This window comes from Alexandromys fortis, unplaced genomic scaffold (assembly GCF_014885135.2).
Source record: "Alexandromys fortis isolate MF-2015 unplaced genomic scaffold, M_Fortis_MF-2015_v1.1 scaffold_119, whole genome shotgun sequence".
Classification (NCBI taxonomy): Eukaryota; Metazoa; Chordata; class Mammalia; order Rodentia; family Cricetidae; genus Alexandromys; species Alexandromys fortis.
The window spans coordinates 2,226,793-2,244,090 of NW_026067991.1; the positions used below are offsets into that span (position 1 = coordinate 2,226,793).

The 17,298-nt window shown below is 47.8% G+C and overlaps 1 long non-coding RNA gene across 1 annotated transcript; it reads left to right on the plus strand.

Annotated features, from left to right (window-relative positions):
- The first annotated feature begins 2,801 nt into the window (after positions 1–2,801).
- Positions 2,802–4,705, plus strand: LOC126512229 (uncharacterized). Its single transcript, XR_007594952.1, has 3 exons — positions 2,802–2,859; positions 2,994–3,091; positions 3,672–4,705. It is a non-coding gene; the product is annotated as an uncharacterized lncRNA (long non-coding RNA).
- Positions 4,706–17,298: the final 12,593 nt, after the last annotated feature.

The window sequence follows — 17,298 nt, forward strand, 5'->3', positions numbered from 1 at the left end:
AAAGAAAGAAAGAAAGAAAGAAAGAAAGGAAGGAAGGAAGGAAGGAAGGAAGGAAGGAAGGAAGAAAGGAAGAAAGAAAGAAGAGAGAAGAAAGAAAGAAGAGAGAAGAAAGAAAGAGAAGAGAAGAAAGAAATAAAAGAAGGAAGAGAATCCTGGACTGGACTGGAGGGTCCCTGTTCTAGTGGATGTTGACTCCCTTTTAATCTGAATATCCTTGGATCTTGGAGAAGGGTTGGGGCATGCTACCACTTAAAGGCAGAGCCACTGTTTAACTTCCTGCTTCTCAGCTACCTCCTGAGTAAATTGAGCACAGTAAAAATAGCGACAGGAGGGACTTTCAAAGAAATAATTGACCCGATAGGATATATATAGGCTGGTTATAATTAGAGTCTTGTTCTGCCACAGCCAAGGCTGGTCTCAAGCTTGCTGCACAGCCAGCTGCCTTTGAGCTCGGATGCTCTTACTTTCACCCTCAAGTGCTGGGGTCACCAGCTTGTACCTCCATGCCCTGTTTAGTATTTGTTTGTTCTTGAGGCAGGGTCTCACTGTTGCCTTGGCTGGCCTGGAACTCAAAAATCTGCCTGCCTCTGCCCCCAAATGCTAGAATTAGAGGTGTGTTCCACTACACCTAGCAATATTTTGTTCTTTTTTAAAAATTATTTATTTATTTATTTATTATGTATACAATATTCTGTCTGTGTCTATGCCTGCGGGCCAGAAGAGGGCACCAGGCCTCATTACAGAAGGTTATGAACCACCATGTGGTTGCTGGGAATTGAACTCAGGACCTTTAGAAGAGCAGGCAATGCTCTTAAACCTCTGAGCCATCTCTCCAGCCCCAATATTTTGCTCTTGAAAACAACTTAGTGTCTATAAAGACGAGCTCTAAATGAAATCATTGCCCTTCCCAAAGCCTGTAGGAAAAAGAATGAACAGGGCTGCCTTGAGTTTCCTGGGAGTGGATCCCACTGGGCTCACATCCTTGGCTCCCAGGAGAGGGAAGAGCGGGAAAGACTTGTGTCCTACATACCCAGGGTCTGTGTTGCATATAATGAGAATTCTCCATATTTCCCAAGCCAAGTCTCTCATTTTCCAGATGCCAGGAACAGTGAGGTAAGGGAATACTAAGAAACAGGCTGTCAGGGGTCGAGGTACAGCTCAGCTGGAGAGAAGGACTTACCTTGCACAAGGTCTTGGGTTTCACCCTCACAAGTAACCTTTCCTGAGAATGTTGGGATTCAGACGACCACAGACAACCCCACCAGTCTGCAACAGGACCGAGAGCAGCCATGCCGCACGCGGGATGTTACAGTGTGAGTCGGGAGAGCAAGTTCTGTCATCCACACCCTACAGCTGAAGCACAAAGGTCAACAGTGGCTGAGGCCTTGGCACGCGCCTTTAATCAGAGCCCCCAGGAGGCAGAGGCAGGCGGATCTCTGCGAGTCAGAGGCCAGCCTGGGCTACAGAGTGAGACTCTAAGAAAGGGAAGGGAAGATGGGGCAAGAAAAGGAAGCAAGGAGCTGAGTGATCTAGTCCAAACTCACGCCGTCTGGCAAGCTCTTAACAGCAGTACCCTTGAGTTCCCTTCTGCCCTGTCCTCCTCTGTCTCCCCCTCCCCCCCCAATAAATAATATCCTTGTTAAAGGAAAAAAAAAAACGGCACAGATAACTTTTTAGTTTGCTTTCTAATGCTGTGATGCACACTATGACCAAAAGCAATCTGAGGAAGGAAGTGTCGATTTGACCTTACAGCTTGTTACAGTTCAGCAGGGAAGGAAGTCAGGGCAGGAACTCAAGGCAGGAACCTGGAGACAGGAGCTGATATCAAAGCCACAGAGAAACGCTGCTTACAGGCTTGCTCCTCATAGCTTGCTCAGCTTGTTTTCTTACACCACTTAGGACCACCAGCCCCAGGGTGACAACATCCACAGGGAGCTGGACCCTCCTACACTCATCGTTAGTCAAGAAAACACCCCGTAGACATGCCTACAGACAATGTGGTGAAGGCAATCATTCAGTTAAGGTTCCTGCTCTCCAGATGACCCTAGTTTATGTCAAGTTGACAAAACAAGCAAGCAAGCAAACAAAAAACCCCAAACTACCCCGCACAGGGACTCGAGGGAGACAGAAGTCGTGTTGAGTTGAATGTAGGGGCTGAGCGATGAGACCCTGAACGAAGGAGAATCGTGGAGGATGGCCTGAAGCCCACAGTAGAGGAGGCAAGGGAGGAGTCCTAGCTCTGCTGATGCCTAGGGACTTCTGGCTTCCAACACTATGAGAGAACGGATTCTTCTTGTCTTAGGCCATGCGTCTTGTGGTGACGCATTTGAAAGCTCAAGAAAGCGGAGTTGCTCCATAGGTGCTTAGGCAATCAAAGCCAGGAATGATAATTACTGCCAACGTGTCATGTGCACCTGGTAACGGGCTGAAGGATTTTATCTCTGACCCTAATGTATTTTATTACCCTCTTAGGTAATAATGAAGCCTGCCTGTCAAATCAGTGCATTATGTAAAACCCAGAGAGGGTAGTAATGAAGTCAGAATCTGTGCCAAAACACCTTGAACTGCAAAAGTGAACTAAGCTTTGAAAGTTGCAGCTGAGCCAGAGCGAAGCCCTTTATTTAGGTTCAAAGAACCAATTGTCTGCTTGCGGGAGGAAGACTTCTAACCCTGGTGACAGCTCACACAACAAAGGCACTGCCTGGATACTGAGTGGATGTATTGTAGCCACGGCAAAGGCAGAGCCTCATAGTCCACGAGACAGAAAATCGGTATCTCACAGGCCTCTGAGCTGGTCAGGACACATCTGGAGCTCCCTTCAGCTCGGAATGCCACACATCCGAAACTCCAGGCAAGAAAGTGAGGAGTCCACAATGGTAGTGCAAGGGACCATCAGGGCACTGAGGTTACTCTCCCTGGAAAGGGGAAGTTGTGGGAAGGTGGGACATCGTTAAACACGGAGTGCCTTTTTGTTTCGTTGTGTTTTGAGACAGTATCTCACTGTGTAGCTCCGGCTATCCTGGAACCCACTATACAGACAAACCTGGTCTTGAACTCACAGAGATCTGCCTCCCAGGTGCTGGGATTAAAGGTATATGCCTTTATGACCTGATGTGGGATTCTCCTCTGTATGCTGTGAATACCATTGGTTAATAAAGAAGCTGTTTTGGGCCTGTGATAGGGTAGAGATGAGCTAGGAAGGGAAAACTAAACAAAATGCTGGGAGAAAGAAGGTGGAGTCAGGGAGAAGCCATGTAGTCCTGCCGGAGACAGACACCAGAATTTTACCCAGTAAGCCACAGCCTCGTGGGAATACACAGGTTAATGGAGATGGGTTAATTTAAGATATGAGTTAGCCAAAAATACCCTTAAGCTATTGGCCAAACAGTATTGCAAATAATATGGGTTCTGTGAGATTATTTCGGGGCTGAGCAGCAGGAACAAACAAACGGCCCTCATACTACCATGCCCAGCCTGATGGCTTTCGTGAAGCAGTGGGGACAGACCAGTGGTATAATGCTCTGGAGGGAATGGTTCAGTGGGTCCAGGATGGGCACACAACTCAGAGCTAGTCAATCAGAGCTAGAGCCTTGTGTTCCCTATGGCTGTAGCAGTCTGTTCAAAAACAGTCTTTTTGAGATCCAAACCAGATCAACTGTTGTCCATTGCAGGCAATCTTCCACTACAGGCTAGAAGCCTGCAGCTTTCAGAGGGCAGCTGGCTGCAGTGGAAGGACCTCGTCTGAGCAGGAATTCACATAGGAGATGGAGACAGAACCATCCTTCTGGCGCTGTGTGCACATCTGGACCAAGCCATGCCTGTGACTTTTGATTCCTTGTGATGTGACACTTACCGATATCCTTTCCTGCTTTCACCAGTTATGTCTTCACCATTTGCTCTCAGATGTCTGAGTGCATCACACCCACCTGCAGAGGAAACAGCCTGCCTGATGAGGAGTCACAGTGAACGTTCACGGCACAAGTTCTAAGTGTGGAAATTATGGTGGATATTAATTTATTTTTAGTGTGTGTGTGCTGGCAGCTCTGCATGTGCCCCCCCATGTGCAGTGCTCCCCCCATGTGCAGTGCTCCCCCATGTGCAGTGCTCCCCCCATGTGCAGTGCTCCCCCCATGTGCAGTGCTCCCCCATGTGCAGTGCTCCCCCCATGTGCAGTGCTCCCAGAGGCCAGAAGAAGAGCACACTGGGTTCACTGGAGCTGGAGTTACAGGAGGTTTCAAGTTGCCCAATGTCTGTGTCAAGAACGAAACGTTATTGACTTTTTGCTCTGGATGATTGGATCTGGCTTTTGACTTTCCCTGTCCCCACTACACAGAACACATCCTGTCTCTGCTTCATCTTTCCTTAATTATGTTGTGGTTTTGTTTAGATCAGTATTCACTGCTTATGCTTTAGAGCAGTGTTCTCAACCGTTAGGTTGTGGCCCCTTTCCCTGGAACCACAGGTCAGATATCCTGCATGTCTGCTGTAGGACCCATGGGTCTACCCCTGCTCCTGGGGTTCATCTTGAGGACAGTTTCTGGCCAGCCAGCTAAAGCATCCTGTTTGTTCCTGTGCTCCCTCTGCCTCTCCTGGAGGTTAGCTATAGGGCCTTGTTTACTCCACCTTGGGCATGGTAATTTCCCACCTGCCTGGGGGGTATTCCATTATGCAGCAGCTGGGTATATAAAGTTTTTCCTAAATTTGAATAAAGGGCATTCGGCTGACTTCCTTTTGAATGACCCGGGTCTCTTGTGTGTTCTTTCAATCTCCAGGTTCTTGCCTGGTTCCCGTACGAACTGTACCGAGAGTAACGCAGGTGGAGGCGTTAGAGTTGGAGACCCATCAGTGAGACTAGGAGTTACAGTCTGCTATTTAAATTACAAGTCATAAAAGTAGCAAAGTTACAGTTATGAAGTAGCAATGAAATAATTTTATGGTTGGGAGTCACTGTGAGTAACTGTATTAAAGGGTCACGACATTAGGAAGGTTGAAAACCATAGCTTTAGAGCACCCCAGAAAGAATGACTCTCCCACACAATGTTTTTCTGTAGTTAATAACTGTCTTACTTTTCTTGCTTATTAGTGTTCTTTTGAGGGGTGGGATTTTGAGACAAGGTTTCCCTGTGTAACAGTCCTGGCTGTCCTGGAACTCACTTTGTAGACCATGCTGGCTTCGAACTCAGAGGTCCGCCTGCCTCTGTCTCCCGAGTGTTGGGATTAAAGGTGAGTGCCACCACTACCCAGTGAGATGACCCTTTCCATCTGCTCCAGCTTCAAAATACTCAGCATTTTATTGGCTCTTGGTGTTTGGGTCCCATTTCTTCCCTTGGTTGATGATGTCATTTTTATAGAGTACATTATAGCTTCCTGTAATGTGTGAGAGCACATTGTTCTTTTTGTTTACTTTTTTTATTTAGACAGTGCCTTGATATAAATCCTGGGCTTGTCTTAAACTAGCAGTTCCTCAAATATACAGGACTCAACCATAGGTCTTGGAGTTCTTTGGATACCATGACTTATTCTCCAGAACTGCTGAGGCGGCTCGTGTGGACAAGGAGAGGCTCTGACGAGGCTTCAGAAAGTTTTTAAAAGGGAGGCTCAGGGCGTGGGCATGGTGTAGATGCCTTCAGTTCCAGCACTGGGGAGGTAGAGACTGATGGATCTCTGGGAAGGAAGAACAGCATCCAATGTCTGAGTGTGAGTGTGAAGCACTTTGTAAAAGACCCTTGCTTCCTTGTTGCTTTCTTGCTGTGCTGAGGATGTAACTGGGTCCCTGTGCATGCTGGGTGTCTTCGCTAGGGTTTCTATCGCCGTGATGAAACACCATGACCAAAAAGCAAGTTGGAGGGGCAAGGGTTTTATTTCCCTTACAGGTCCACATTGTTGCCCATCACTGAAAGAAGTCAGTACAAGCCAGGTGGTGGTGGCGCACGCCTTTAATCCCAGCACTCAGGAGGCAGAAACAGGGGGATCTCTATGGGTTCAAGGCCAGACTGGTCTGCAGAGCAAATTCCAGGATAGACTCCAAAGCTACAGAGAAACCCTGTCTCGAAAAAAAAAATCAAAAAATAAAAATAAAATAAAGAAAGGAAGGAAAAAAGAAGTCAGTACAGGAACTCAAACAGGGAAGGAACCAGGAGACAGAAGCTGATACAGAGATCATGGAGGGTACTGCTTACTGGCTTGCTCCCCCATCAGTTAAGAAAATGCCTCACAGCTGGATCTTACGGAGGCATTTTCTCAGTTGAGGTTTCCTCCTTTGAGATAACGTTAGTTTGTGTGTCAAGTTGACATAAGACCAGCCAGCACACTGGGTAAACACACTCAGTCCACGGCCAGAGCTGAACAATTATCTCATGGGTGTGCGAGGCAGGAATCTGCTCTGGATGCTTCAGACTCCTTCTGTCATAAGATCGATCAGAGTGGGGCTTGGAACATCTCGGAGCCATAGCAGGGCAGACTCTCCTGCTGAATTCCGTTGAATCATCTATCTCTAGTCCGGTGAGCCAGCCTACTAGCTATTAGCTAAAGTCATCTGTTCTGTGAGCTAACCCACACTGAAGTAGAGGGTACAACCCAAGGAGAAAGAAGTACCAAGAGGCCTGGACAAGTTAGCCAGGGCACATGGTGAGCTGAGGTGCTTATTAGCATATCAAGGAGGATGATGACCTATTACAGAGTCCTGGCTCTACTCAGGATCTCTTAGTTCTGCCCCCAAACCTCTCAAGCCCCTTCCCTTCCCTTCCCTTTCCCTAGCTTCTCTTTCCTATATAATCCAGCCATTTCAGCTATGCGCTCCCTTGGTCTCCTGGTCTGCTTGGTCCTCATTCTCTTGGTTCTTCTCCCTCTCCTGGTCCCCTCTCTTATCCCTCTCTCTTCTTCTCTCACTGCCCCCAACCCCCTCTCATGGCCCAGTTTATTAAGCTGCCCATGTTCAGCCTGGACTCTTCCAGATGCCTCTACCTCGTGTCTACACTAAAAACCATCTCCTCAACCTTACCTAGGAGCAGTCGTGTCCTCATTGTCATTCAAAGACCACAGATGGTAACCTATCTGCCAACAACACTTAAATGGGCTGTCCAAGCACATGTGTTGGCGAGAGTTGAGTACTGGCTGTCGCAGCTGTACACAAGAAGACATGCCACCCTCTGCCTGAGGAGGGTAGCAAGCATCTGTCCCTAGAGGAAGGGGCTTTGGAATACCCAGGACTGTAGAAACACTGTTTATAGTAACCGAAACTCAAAATGTGGTAGAGGATGGAATAGCATTAAGCTATAATAAACACACTTCTGGTGCATACTGCCACATGTATGACCTTTGGAACTGTGCTGAGAGGAGTAATCTAGGTACAAAGAACAAATATTGTTATGATTTCACTAGTATGGGTCACACAGGCAAATTCATAGAGGATGAAAATAGAATAGAGGTTGGCAGGAATGGGGGAGGATTTTAGAAGTTCGGAAATAAGAATGATTGACCATATAACATGAATGGACTTACTGTTATGGAATTGTATACATCATAAAAATGTAAGACTAAGATGGGCGGTGGAGGTGCACACCTTCAATCCCAGCACTCAGGGAGGCAGAGGCAGGAGGATCTCTGTGAGTTTGAGGCCAGCCTGGTCTATGGAGTGAGGTCCAGGACAATCAGAGATACACAGAGAAACCCTGTCTCAAAAAACCATTAAAAAATGTTAGATTATGGTTGGGGATATAGTTGAGAGGTAACAAGTTAGTTTAACATGCGCGACCCTAACAATACCAAAAAAGAAGGAAGAGGAGACGAAGATGTCGAAGGATGAGGAAGTTGCAATGTAGAGAACAGCAAGAGCAATTACAAAAAATTAAAAGTTGCCTGTGGGACCCAGTGAGATGGACCAATGGGTAAAGGCACTTGCTGCACAGGCTGAAGACCTGAGTTAGATCCTAGGGACCCACATGACGGAGAAAACCAACTCCCACAAGCTGTCCTCTGACCTCCACACATGCATACACACACACACATACACACACACACATGCATGCACACACGCACATACACGCATGCACACACGTGCATACGCACACACAATCAACAAATAAAATGTAATGGAAATTTTTGATTTATTTATTTTTATTTTTATGTGTATCAGTGTGTTGCTTGCATGTATGTGTCTTGACCAGGCCTGGTGTCTCAAAGGCTGGGAGAGGGTGTCAGATGCCCTGGAGCTAGAGTTACAGATGGTTGTGAGCTGCCATGTGGGTGCTGGGAACTGAACCCAGGTCCTCCCTCTACAAGAGCAGTCAGTGCTCTTAGCCACTGAGCCATCTCTCCAGGCCCATTGCCCATTGAAAAACCTTTTTGCTGCTTTGTTTTATTGTTGGTTTTTTTGAGACAGGGTTTCACTGTGTATCCCTGGGTATCCTGGAACTTACTCTGTAGACCAGGCTGGTCACCAACTCAGAGATTCGCCTACCTCTGTCTCCTGAGTACTGGGATTAAAGGTGTGTGCCACCACCGCCCAGCCTAAAAACTTAAAAAAAAAGAAAGAAAAAAGGAAAAAAAGAAAGGACAGACAACAAGAGTAAATCTTCTTTTTTTTAACTTATTTTTCGAGACAGGGTTTCTCTGTGTAACAGTCCTAATTGTCCTGTCACTCTGTAGACCAGGCTGGCCTCAAATTCACAGAGATCCACCTGCCTCTGCTTCCAAAGTGCTGGGATCAAAGGCGTGCACCACCACTGCCCAGCCAGCATACAATAGTAAATCTTACGTGTATATTTTACTGCAGAGAAAAAGTGTTAATTTTATAAAATAAGGAAACAGGCAACTACATGAAGAAGCTTTGGGTTAAAATTCATTTTATTTTATTTCATTTTTTCTTTTTTTGTTGTTTTTTGTTTTTTGTTTTGAGGCCTCGGTCTTGCTATGTAGCCTAGACTGGCCTGAGGGCTGAGTAGAGATCGTGATGGACTCGCTGGTAGGCAGGCTCTCAACCAAAGCAGAAGCGGCAGAGAAGCTAGAGTCAGGGAAAACTTGGTGGGCTCTGGAAACAGCAGGGCTGGAGCATGGGGAAGGGGGCGGGATGAGAGGTAAAGGGAAAAGCCAGATCCAGAGGGACTGCCCGACCTTCAGAAGGAGAGGTCACAGGCAGGGGACAGGACGGGAGAGAGGATGGTGCCAGGCTTGTGCTTGAGTCCTCGTTAGTTGTTAAGTGGAAGCAGAGGGGGGGAGCACAGTGGGAAGCTGCGGCAGAGGTCCCGGTGAGTTCCTGGGGCCCGATCTGGGGTGAGGGTAGTAAGGTCAGCCACTTCAGGTCCGAAAGGTCCACCCCTGCACCGTGTGCTATTTCTCCAGGCCACTGAGATGTTTTCTCTGTGTCTGCAGCCATGGCTCAGCCTCAGAGTCCTTCAAGGCATCTCAAATCTTCCCTTGGACTTGCTCCAGCAGCCTCTTCCAGAGCCGGGCCTGTCCTCACCCTTCTGAAGTTCACGAAGACCTAAGACTTTGAATTAACCTTGCCACATCCCTGCAGTCTTGGCCCTCTCCTTTGTACGTGACCACAGGGCAAATGAGCCTCTTCTCATTCTTCATTTACAGAGGAGATGGAATATCTGCTCCCCCCAGTCCCTGCCAGCATCAGCTGGCAGGCAGCTGGCAGGCAGCTGGCAGGCTCCCGCAGGCTCCAGGCTGTTTCTGTAGCAAGTATTTCACTCTCCTGGGGGTGGTCCTCTTTCCTCCTCTCCTCTGCCTGAGCCTGCCCCCAGGGCCAGTGTACTTTGATACACTCTGCTCTTCATCTTAATTCTGCAAGCCCATTGTGAGGTTTGGTCTTGTTCCAAAAAAGCACTTAGATGCTGGAGCCACGGGGTCCTAGTCTAAAACCTTCCCGGCACACCATGAATCATTGGCAGGAGGGTCTTCGAGGACTCATGTGGTCCCTGTTCTCCTCGAGGGCAGAAGTTCATCTGCTATCACCTTCAAGCAGTGGTCTAGGGGGAAGCTTCACACCTTTGGGGGAAGTAGCTCTTGCTCTGCCCATCCTGCGTGATGTACCTCTTTCCCCATCTAGCCCAAATCCTCCAGGGATCCCCAAACTGGAACAGAGATGGACAACTCCGAGGGCTTCTGGATGGAGGAAGCAAACCTGGCCTGTCTCTTTCACATCCTTTAGAGATACTTCCAGGAGGGATGGCAACTCACTCCCTTTACCTCTGGCCTCCTTGGCTACCCCTTCCCTGCAGCCCACACCTTGGAGCAGAGCTGCAGTTGCTCTTGGCATCCAGAGAACCTGGGGTGTTATGTCACAGGACTTGGCCAGACATTCTGGTTCGGCAGGTACAGCCTACAAGTTAAAAACTGTTCTAAAATGCAGCCCGGCTGCCTAAACACACACGGTGGTGAGGAGGCTTTGGGGCAAAGACCACAGTCAGCAGAGCATGAGTCTGCCACAGTGCCTTTGGGCCCAGAGATCTGACTCCAGGAGAGACAGCAAACTCAGTTATTTCTCTTTTCTGCTTCTTTCACCCCACACACCTGCTGCCCAGAAGTGGGTTTTGCGAGCTGCCCGCCTCTCAGCTGTGTTCTCTAGAATCAGCTGTGTCCCTCTGTTGGCCTTTAGCTGCTGGGTTCTCACAGTGGCAGTTGGCTCCACCCTCTGCTCCGCACCCTGTCTGTCACCTTTGCCTGTGCAGTGTCTCTCTTCCCTGTTTTGCTGTTGCTTTCTGCTCATGCTTTAGACACATCTCCCCTCCGATTTCATTCCTCTTCCTCCTCCCCCTTTTCCTTCTCTGCCTCTTTACCCTCACTAAGCAAACCCTGTGTCTTGCTTCAAGCCTCCAGTGGAGGGAGACAGCCAATAGCCCCTCCATGGGCCCCTAAGCTCTCTGTCAAGGGGGGCAATAATAATATCCATGTGCTTCTGCCTCATAACACACTTCTGCCCACAGGAATAGGAGATGGAGACTTCACGTTCCCCCTCGCTCACATGCAGGGTCTCTGTGTAGCCAAGGCCAGTCTGGAGCGCCTCAAAACCGCTTTAAACTCATTGCTACTCCTGCCTCACCCTCCAGAGTGCTGGGGTCCCACCTGCACCGTTTTTTTCCCCCTCTACTATTTATAATAACTTGCTGGCCATTGTGGTTGGACCTGGGATTTATAAAGAAGAACTAGGAACTGGGTAGGTGGTAAGCCACTTGCACTGTGAATATGTGGACCTGACTTCAGATCCCCCCCCCCATACCCATGTAAGTGACCAGAGGGGCACAGCTGCCCGCCTGCAATCCCAGTCCTTGGGAGGTGGAGATACAATTCCTAGGGCAAGCTTACTAGACTAGTAAAACCCCTGAGCTCTGAGTTCATGGGAGAGGCCCTGCCTCCATATCTAGGTAAAGAAGCCTGGAAAGATGGGTTAGCCAGTAAAGGCACTTGCTGTCAACCCTGAAGACCAGAGTTTGATCCTTAGGACTCAACAGAATGAAAGGAAAGAATCAACTCCTGCAAGATGTCTTTTTCTTCTCCGCACCCTGAGTCATGCTTGTGTTCCCCCCATTACACACATACATAAGTAAATGCAGTAATAATAATAATTTAAAAAAGCGTAAGACAGAAAGTGATGGAGGATACCTCAACCTCTCTCTCTCTCTTCCTCCTCTCTCTCTCTCTCTCTCTCTCTCTCTCTCTCTCTCTCTCTCTCTCTCTCTCACACACACACACACACACACACTTCCACACTCATGCACATGTGCATGCAGACACACACAAGCACACACACACTTACACACTCACACGCATGTGCGTGCACACACACACACACCTTCCTCCCCCTAAAAACGAGGGAAAAACAAGACCAGAACAAAGAGGCTTGCAGAGCAGCCCCTACAGAGTCTGTGGGCTCACAACAGAGGAACTGTCAGACCTCCAGAGTGGAACCTGGGAAGCTGGGTGGAGGCCTGGCTTCTCTGTGGCTGTGGTGTGGTGTGAGGGAGAGAGGAAGGCACTGGACGCTGTGGGGAGGGTGAGGATGTAGCGAGGCTCCAGAAAAGGACTGGGGCAGGGGTGGAGGCTGGAGACAGGGAGGCATTAGCATTCCTCCTGCTTCTTGACTGGCTCTGCCCACACACAGCTGTTCAACCTGGGCAGTAATAAAAAAGAACCACAAAGGAAATACAGTAGCTGTGCCCATGTATGCACCATGGCAGGCTTCCCTCAGAGAGGGATTTCATAGCAGCTTCCTCACACACCCGCCTTGTTGGCTGTCCGCAGAATCCTTAAACAACAGTCCTAGGTTTTCTGTTTTGCTCATGGTGTGTGCGTGTGCGTGCATGCGCGCGTGTGCACATACACACACACACAAATCAATACCTACAGGATTGATATAATTTCTTTAATATTGGTGAGGTGTTCTGACATTTGGACGTCTGGACATTTTGCTCATCAAAAATGACTAGTGGTAACTGGTAGGGTGATGATGCACGCCTTTAATCCCAGCATTCAGGAGGCAGAGGCAAGTGGATCTTTGTGAGTTCAAAGCCAGCCAAGTCTACAAATTGAGTTCCAGGACAGCCAAGGCTACATAGAAAAACCCTGTCTTGGAAAATAAGAAAGAGAGAAAGAAAGAAAAAAAGAAAGAAAGAAAGAAAGAAAGAAAGAGAAAGAAGAAAGAACTAGTCAAAAAATTAAAACAAAACTCTAATACTTCCAACTCTAACAATTTTTGCATATACTTATTTTAAATATGGTTGGGCTTTTTTTATATTTTGAAACGTTTATATGTGTGAGTGTTTTGCTTACATGTATGTATATGCATTACCTGCAAACCTTGAGCTCTCAGAGGCCAGAAGAGGGGATTGGATCACCCCCCTCCCCCCCAACTGAAGGAACATGTGGCTGTGAGCCACCATGTGGGTGCTAGGACACTCTGCAAGAGCAGTGAGTGCTTTAAACCACTGAGCCCTCTCTCCTGCCTGGTGTACTTAGTATTAAAGTTCAAAGTGTCCTTTAGGGATAACAAGATAGCATGCAGCAATATTCTTTCTTTCCACTTCGGCACTTCTTCTACTGACTTCAAAGCTAGAATGAATGTTAGTAAATCTCACCTTTATCTGGACTAGAGGTGACTCAGCCAGACATGGTGGTGCACACCTTTAATCCCAGCACTTGAGAGGCAGAGGCAGGCGGATCTCTGTGAGTTCGAAGCCAGCCTGGTCTACAGAGTGAGTTTCAGGACAGCCAGGGCTACACAGAGAAATCCCGTCTTGAAAAATTAAAAAAAAAAAAGTCAAAACAAAACAAAAAGAATCGGAAACTGCTGAGGAGAACAGTGAACACTACATGTGATCTTGAAGCACGCTCCTGTCACTCTCTGAGTCACGCTCCACACCAAGGAAGGACTTGGTCACTAGCAGTAGCAAAATGAGAGCATAGGGTGTAGAATGAGATGGGTGTGAAGGAGGCAGCTAAGGTTGCAGACCAACCGCCCCCTGACTGACAGGCTCCCTGCATTGGAGCAAATAATAAAAGTGCACCCACACAGCCTTCTGCCAGCCTCAGGAATCTTAGCCATTTAGCACCCTCTCCCCAGTCACCCCCAATTTGTTCGATGTTTTGTTCAAGGCTGGGTTTTTACCAGCAAATTTGAGAGATCAAATCAAGTTTTCCGTAGACTTTCTATTAAGCATCCTAAGTGGTAAGATTTTATTTTTATTTTTTTTAATTTTTCTTTTTCTTTCTTCTCTTCTCTTCTCTTTCTTTCTTTCTTTCTTTTTTTAAAAATATTTATTATGTATGCCTGCACACCAGAAGAGGACATCAAGGCTGGGTTTTTACCAGTAAATTTGAGAGATCAAGTCGAGTTTTCCGTAGACTTTCCAGTAAGCATCCTAACTGGTATGTAAGGAACATACGTGATTGCCTTCTTGCTTTGTTTTTTGAGACAGGTCTCTCTGTCTTGTACCTGGAGCTCTGGTTGGCCTGGAACTCACAGAAAACCACCCTCTTCTGCTTCCCTAGTGATGGTATTAAAATTCTTTTAAAGGAGAAGTCAGGAAATGGGTAGGAATTATTTGGAGCCATATAAAAAATATAGCCTCACACCATTCCCTTCCTCTCCTGAAGTCAGGCGCCCCAGGACCCTTGTTCCTCCTTCTCTGCTCATACCCAGGAGAAACTGGGAAAGAGGTCAACACTACGGTCAGTCACTCACTAGCAGGTCCTGGTACCAATACTGAAGAAATAGCCGGGCCTACAACCCCTTTCTTATCCCACCTCCTAGCTAAGCCCTTTGAAACTTTATCTCCCTCCCACCCTCATCACTACTCAACCAATTGGTGCTGGCCACATTTTCTGGATTTGAGAGCTGGGAAACTCTCTTGGGTCACACAGTAGGCAGATTGTGGGTTTGGTGGTGTGGGATTCCCTTCTGTAAGCTGTGAATATGTTTTATTGCCACTGGTTAATAAAGAAGCTGCTTTCGGCCAATGTCTTAACAGAGTCAAGGCAGGTGGGAAATCCGAACAGAGATGTAGAGAGAGTAGGTGGAGCCAAGGAGATGCCATGTAGCTGCCAAAGGAGAAAGACACAAACCACCAGCCAGAACCTTACTGGTAGGCCACAACCTCATGGTGATTCACAGATTAATAGAAATGGGTTAACGTAAGATGTAAGAGTTATCTAGAAATATGTATATGCTATTGGCCAAACAGTGTTGTAATTAATATAGTCTTGTGTTTTTATTCAGGTCTCCGACTACAATGTGAGAGCTGGCGAACTACCCTGGGTCACACAGTAGGTATTCTGCAAAGCCAGGTCTCTGCTCTTTGTCTCTCCGCCCATTGCTGTGCTGTAGAGCACACTCCTTAACCTCTCTGGTCTCCTATCCACTCTTAGGAGGCAAGGCTGGAGTCCCGTGGAAGAACTCGGCTGTCTGGACCTGTAGCTAATCCTCATGGTCTAACAGTGCAGACGGTGGTAGAGCATCACTTCTGTGGATCTGTGGATCTGCCTCTCCCCATAGGTCTACCATCCACTCCCTTCTCTCATCCACCTCAGGCTGCTCTGGAACCCTGATCTTCCTTCAGCCTCCCACGTGCTGGAACTACAGGCATGTGCCACCACGCCCGTTGTAGGGACTTGCTGTATTCTTCAGGTTGGTCTTGAGCTCTTAGATCTTCCTGGCTCAGGCTTCTGAATGATGGAATTACAAGCATGCCATCACACCTAGCTGTGCTCATACTTTTTCTTTCTCTCTTTTTGGGACAGGGTTTCTCTGTCTGGAGAAACTGGAGCTGACCTGGAGCTCTCTTTGTAGATCCGGCTGGCCTCAAATTTGGAGATCTGCCTGCCTCTGCTTCCAGAGTTCTGGGATGAAAGGTGGGCACCACTACATCCAGATGAAGATTTATTTATCTATGTATTTTACGTATATGAGTGCTTTGTTTGCTTGTTTGTCTGCAAAAACCACAGGACAGCATCAGAGCCCATCACGGACCAGAAGGTGGTGACCCACGATGTGGGTGCTGGGAATTGAGATCTTGACCTCTGGAAGAGACCGGTGTTCTTAACTGCTGACGTATCTCTCCAGCTCCTCTTTTTTCTTTTTTTCTCTTTCTTTTTTGTTCCAAATGCAGTCTCCTAACCCAGTGCTGGGATGACAGGCATGTACCACCATGCCCAGCCCTTTCCTTCCCAGCAGTACAAACCTGCTGAGCTGTCTCCGTGTGCCAAGTTCTGCACTACCTCTGGGGACAGGTATAACATAACAAAGGCTTTCTGCAGTTAGCCAAGAAGCTCACAACTGCCAGTGGAGAGCTCAGCCACACACGTGACTCTTCCACAGCCCGTGGAGAGCTCAGCCACAGACGTGACTCTTCCACAGCCCATGGAGAGCTCAGCCACACACGTGACTCTTCCACAGCCCATGGAGAGCTCAGCCACACACGTGACATCGACCACAGCCCCTTTCCCCAAGGCTCTGAGGCCATTGAGGAGGAGGTGCCTGAAAGAGTGTAAGAGTCAGACTTCAGGGAGAACCAGACTGAAATAGCTCTCAGGACACGACTAGATGCTGCCCTCGTGGACTCTCCGTCAACGTTCCAGGAAAGAGGAGGGAGAGGCTTACGAGCAGAGTGGCTACCCCTCGCTGAAAAGCAAATGACAGTGGATGGCTTCTAGGCAGGGAGATCCAGTTTCCTTTAAGGGCGTGGCCCCTGGGAGGTCTGTTCCGGTGGCTGGCCCCACGCCCATATGTATATGAACAACATAAATTGGACTTGGGCGAGAGGAGAGGGACAAGGAAGGAAGGAAATAGTGATAGATTAAACACACAAAGTCGTGGGTGGGGCAGTCTGGGAGAAGCTGACGGATATGATCAATACATTGTGTGGAGGTATGACCGTCTCAAAGAACTAAATATATATATATTAAAAACACAGTACTTGTCATGCAAAGGGAGAGAGACACATCGACAGAGAGTAACCTACGACACCGTCCAAAGGACACGCTGGGCCATGCTGTCTGGAGCCTTTCTCACAGCCATTCACTCCTACCGTCTTGTCGTTACTTGATATAGATTTAATCACTGGGTCTTCGGTTTCACAAGTTCCTCAAGAATGGGCAGTTTTTCCTGTCCAGCTCTGTATTTCCCAAGGCTTTGCACCAAGTGCACACTTCCTGCTGCCTGAGCTGCCTGAGTGTGCAGCCATGTGGCAGGTGTTGTGGTAAATCTCTGTATAGCAGTTCACTGCAGGGACCCAGAGGGAAGAGATGGAAGTCTCACCTGGGACACTTTGAGAAAGATAATATGGTGATGCACTCAATCTATCTATCTATCTATCTATCTATCTATCTCTCTCTCTCTCTCTCTCTCTATCTATCTATCTCTCTCTCTATCTATCTATCTATCATCTATCATCTATCATCTATCATCTATCTATCTATCTATCTACCATCTATCTACTATCTATCTATCTATCTATCTATCATCTATCTATCATCTATCTATCTATCTATCTATCTATCTATCTATCTATCTATCTATCTATCTATCTATGTCTTTTATGTCTTTCTAGACAGGATTTCTCTGTGTAACCCTTGCTGTCCTAGAATTCACTCTGTAGACCAGGCTGGCTTCGAACTCACAAGAGATCCGCCTGCCTCTACCTCCTGGGTGCTGGAATTAAAGGCATGCACCACCACCACTACCGAGCTGCAATGTGCTTTTATTGGGAAGAGGTCCTGAAAACAATGAAAAGATTCTCCAACCTGTAAGAGGGTGAGCGTGGTGATGGCGTTGCCATGACAGGCTGGAGTCACAGGGCC